The following is a 5,000-nucleotide window of genomic DNA, read 5'->3' as shown; positions in this document are numbered from 1 at the left end:
CACACATGTCCTACACAGGGGTGCACCCAACATCACAATACTGCCTCCTGTCACAGTACACAAACAATGGCAGGAATGAAAGACACAGATCTGCCACAACCTTGGAATCGGAGCGCCGCCTGTCATGAGCCACAAGTGCATCCTGACGTGACAAATCGGATGATCCCGCAGGCATGCACTTACGATAATCACTATCAACGAACCTGCCGCCCCCTCCCCCCCCAAAATACACCTTTCCCTACAACGTGTACCTTAACCTAAGCTATATTGTACCTTAACCTAAGCGATATTGTACCTTAACCTAAGGTATATCGTACCTTAACCTAACCTACATTGCGCCTTCACCTAACCTACGTTGTACCTTAACCTAACCTACGTTGTACCTTAACCTAACCTACGTTGTACCTTAACCTAACCTACGTTGTACCTTAACCTAACCTACGTTGTACCTTAACCTAACCTACGTTGTACCTTAACCTAACCTACGTTGTACCTTAACCTAACCTACGTTGTACCTTAACCTAACCTACGTTGTGCCTTAACCTAACCTACGTTGTGCCTTAACCTAACCTACGTTGTGCCTTAACCTAACCTACGTTGTGCCTTAACCTAACCTACGTTGTGCCTTAACCTAACCTACGTTGTGCCTTAACCTAACCTACGTTGTGCCTTAACCTAACCTATGTTGTGCCTTAACCTAACCTATGTTGTGCCTTAACCTAACCTATGTTGTGCCTTAACCTAACCTATGTTGTGCCTTAACCTAACCTATGTTGTGCCTTAACCTAACCTATGTTGTGCCTTAACCTAACCTATGTTGTGCCTTAACCTAACCTATGTTGTGCCTTAACCTAACCTATGTTGTGCCTTAACCTAACCTATGTTGTGCCTTAACCTAACCTATGTTGTGCCTTAACCTAACCTATGTTGTGCCTTAACCTAACCTACGTTGTGCCTTAACCTAACCTACGTTGTGCCTTAACCTAACCTACGTTGTGCCTTAACCTAACCTACGTTGTGCCTTAACCTAACCTACGTTGTGCCTTAACCTAACCTACGTTGTGCCTTAACCTAACCTACGTTGTGCCTTAACCTAACCTACGTTGTGCCTTAACCTAACCTACGTTGTGCCTTAACCTAACCTACGTTGTGCCTTAACCTAACCTACGTTGTGCCTTAACCTAACCTACGTTGTGCCTTAACCTAACCTACGTTGTGCCTTAACCTAACCTATGTTGTGCCTTAACCTAACCTATGTTGTGCCTTAACCTAACCTATGTTGTGCCTTAACCTAACCTATGTTGTGCCTTAACCTAACCTATGTTGTGCCTTAACCTAACCTATGTTGTGCCTTAACCTAACCTATGTTGTGCCTTAACCTAACCTATGTTGTGCCTTAACCTAACCTATGTTGTGCCTTAACCTAACCTATGTTGTGCCTTAACCTAACCTATGTTGTGCCTTAACCTAACCTATGTTGTGCCTTAACCTAACCTACGTTGTGCCTTAACCTAACCTACGTTGTGCCTTAACCTAACCCATATTGTACCTTAACCTAACCCATATTGTACCTTAACCTAACCCATATTGTACCTTAACCTAACCCATATTGTACCTTAACCTAACCCATATTGTACCTTAACGTAACCTAATTTGTGCCTTAACGTAACCTAATTTGTGCCTTAACGTAACCTAATTTGTGCCTTAACGTAACCTAATTTGTGCCTTAACGTAACCTAATTTGTGCCTTAACGTAACCTAATTTGTGCCTTAACGTAACCTAATTTGTGCCTTAACGTAACCTAATTTGTGCCTTAACGTAACCTAATTTGTGCCTTAACGTAACCTAATTTGTGCCTTAACGTAACCTAATTTGTGCCTTAACGTAACCTAATTTGTGCCTTAACGTAACCTAATTTGTGCCTTAACGTAACCTAATTTGTGCCTTAACGTAACCTAATTTGTGCCTTAACGTAACCTAATTTGTGCCTTAACGTAACCTAATTTGTGCCTTAACGTAACCTAATTTGTGCCTTAACGTAACCTAATTTGTGCCTTAACGTAACCCATGTTGTGCCTTAACGTAACCCATGTTGTGCCTTAACGTAACCCAATTTGTGCCTTAACGTAACCCATGTTGTGCCTTAACCTAACCTATATTGTGCCTCAACCTAACCTATATTGCGCCTTAACCTGACGCACGTTGTCGCTGAACCTGCTCTGTAATTGTTATGCAACTCGTTAAATTAGTGTAGTGTTGCCTAACCGCAACCCTCGCAATATAGTTCGCTATTCGCACTGCCCGGTCCCCTGTGTATCGCGTCATGTTAAACACCTTGCAGGTGTTGCTGACTTTCCACATGCTCCTGCTATACACTGTAATGTGGATAGCAGCAGGACGTACATGCCCCCCCCCCTTCCCCCCTGCCTTCGCAAGCTGGTCGTTGAGAAGTTTGCATGTTCAATGCCCTTCGCATGCCGACGTACTCAGCCTACGTTGTGGTACGGCCTGTCACCTGTCCGCCGATGTACGCAAAACCCACAAACTGTACTGCACATTGGTCCGTATGTACTGAATGATACATCGTGGCACATGTGTGACCGTACGACGACTGCGCCTAGCAACGGCAGACCATACAGTCCAAATATTGTGCACGCAGCTACGTGTCGTCTCCCTATAAGAGCTGGATTGCAGTGTGGTACGCCATTCAGACGTGTGGGAGGAACGGACGCCCTGGATGGCGATCAGCATGAGCAGTCTGTTGATGTAGTGGAGCGTGTATTCGGACGTAGTCGTCTCTTCTCACACACCGTGATAGCATGTTGCACCGCGTTCCACATCTGCGACATCCTGCAGAGGCCGGCTGACAGTCGTTCGCGCAATGGACACCGCATACGTACGGGGGCTACCTTCCACGTGTTCTCGAGGCGTGCACATGTTGTTGCGTCTATGTGGGCAGACGTAGTGTGTTGTGACACCTGACACAGGCATGCAATACTCGTTGCAAATGGCGATGGACGTCTACGTTTGCTGGTGACGTTACGCAAATGAACAACAGGTAACCCGTTGTGGTGCGGTTGTTCTCGCTAGAGGTGAATCAGTGTTGGCGACGATCGGTCGAGCTATTAACCGGTTGTTTCAGGGATACCCACCATGCCCACGAACGTGAAAGGGGACCCACCATGCCCACGAACGCGAAAGGGGATCTGGGTGTGAGGCGATACGCGGCGGTGGCTGGGTGGGACCGTCCCCGGCCGGTGAGGGGGGGCCGCCCGGCGTGCTGGCAGCGCGGTGCGTGGGCGCACGCGCTACAGCCGGCTGGTGGGGGCGGCCAGTGGCAGGCGCGCCGGCCGACGGACGCGGCAGGCGGCGCAGCTGCGCGCCGGCGCCCCCTGCTCGCGGCGCCTTGCGGCCAAAGTAGGTCCTCGCGGGCCCGGTGCGAAGCGCGGTGGCCATCTGCAGTGTGCTGGTCCGATTGAGGACTGTGTGCGCTGAGGATGCGCCGCCGCCCGGCGCTCGGCGCCGCGACGCCGTCTGCTGCTCGGTCGCCCCAGCGGTTCTCGCAGGTGGTTTGTATCGCAGCTGTGCGGACGTGTTGGCGCGTGCGCTGTGCTGGGAGAGTTCGCTTCGGCACCCAAGTGGGGCTTTTGTCCTTCTGTGGCGCTGGCGTTGGAGCTGCCGGTCACCGTAGGTGGCGCGTGTTGTCTCCCGCCGGCAATGCCACGACAGCACGCTCCCGGGCCTCTGTCGGCAGCGGCAAGCTCAGTTGGGAGCACGGGTGGTCGCACCTAAAGCGTCTACTCGCCTAACTCCGGGCGATTGCGCCTCTCTCGAACCCGACCAAGTACTTAGGACGGCGCTGCGCGCCGCCGGGACCTGAGAGGGTTTCGAGGTGTGTTGTGCAGGGGAGCTCAGCCTCCTCCTGTTTGCAGAATAATTGAGCGGACGCTTGCGTGTTCGCGCGGGCCCCCGGGACACACTCCCGGGCGGCCGGCTGCTCAGCTCTAGTTGACGCAGCTCCCTGGTTGATCCTGCCAGTAGTCATATGCTTGTCTCAAAGATTAAGCCATGCATGTCTCAGTACAAGCCGCATTAAGGTGAAACCGCGAATGGCTCATTAAATCAGTTATGGTTCCTTAGATCGTACCCACGTTACTTGGATAACTGTGGTAATTCTAGAGCTAATACATGCAAACAGAGTCCCGACCAGAGATGGAAGGGACGCTTTTATTAGATCAAAACCAATCGGTCGGCTCGTCCGGTCCGTTTGCCTTGGTGACTCTGAATAACTTTGGGCTGATCGCACGGTCCTCGTACCGGCGACGCATCTTTCAAATGTCTGCCTTATCAACTGTCGATGGTAGGTTCTGCGCCTACCATGGTTGTAACGGGTAACGGGGAATCAGGGTTCGATTCCGGAGAGGGAGCCTGAGAAACGGCTACCACATCCAAGGAAGGCAGCAGGCGCGCAAATTACCCACTCCCGGCACGGGGAGGTAGTGACGAAAAATAACGATACGGGACTCATCCGAGGCCCCGTAATCGGAATGAGTACACTTTAAATCCTTTAACGAGTATCTATTGGAGGGCAAGTCTGGTGCCAGCAGCCGCGGTAATTCCAGCTCCAATAGCGTATATTAAAGTTGTTGCGGTTAAAAAGCTCGTAGTTGGATTTGTGTCCCACGCTGTTGGTTCACCGCCCGTCGGTGTTTAACTGGCATGTATCGTGGGACGTCCTGCCGGTGGGGCGAGCCGAAGGCGTGCGACCGCCTCGTGCGTGCTCGTGCGTCCCGAGGCGGACCCCGTTGAAATCCTACCAGGGTGCTCTTTATTGAGTGTCTCGGTGGGCCGGCACGTTTACTTTGAACAAATTAGAGTGCTTAAAGCAGGCAAGCCCGCCTGAATACTGTGTGCATGGAATAATGGAATAGGACCTCGGTTCTATTTTGTTGGTTTTCGGAACCCGAGGTAATGATTAATAGGGACAGGCGGGGGCATT

General features: G+C 51.0%; 1 non-coding gene across 1 annotated transcript in view; it reads left to right on the top strand.

Moving 5' to 3' along the window:
- The first annotated feature begins 4,019 nt into the window (after nt 1-4,019).
- LOC126444959 (small subunit ribosomal RNA) overlaps nt 4,020-5,000 on the top strand; it is a 1,909-nt gene continuing 928 nt past the window's right edge. Inside the window, exon 1 of the ribosomal RNA XR_007582873.1 lies at nt 4,020-5,000. This exon is cut by the window's right edge and continues 928 nt beyond it. This is a non-coding gene — a ribosomal RNA (small subunit ribosomal RNA).

This window comes from Schistocerca serialis, unplaced genomic scaffold (assembly GCF_023864345.2).
Source record: "Schistocerca serialis cubense isolate TAMUIC-IGC-003099 unplaced genomic scaffold, iqSchSeri2.2 HiC_scaffold_317, whole genome shotgun sequence".
NCBI classification, from domain to species: Eukaryota; Metazoa; Arthropoda; class Insecta; order Orthoptera; family Acrididae; genus Schistocerca; species Schistocerca serialis.
Note: the sequence above shows the minus strand (reverse complement) of the source record. Positions and strands in the feature narration are given on the sequence as shown.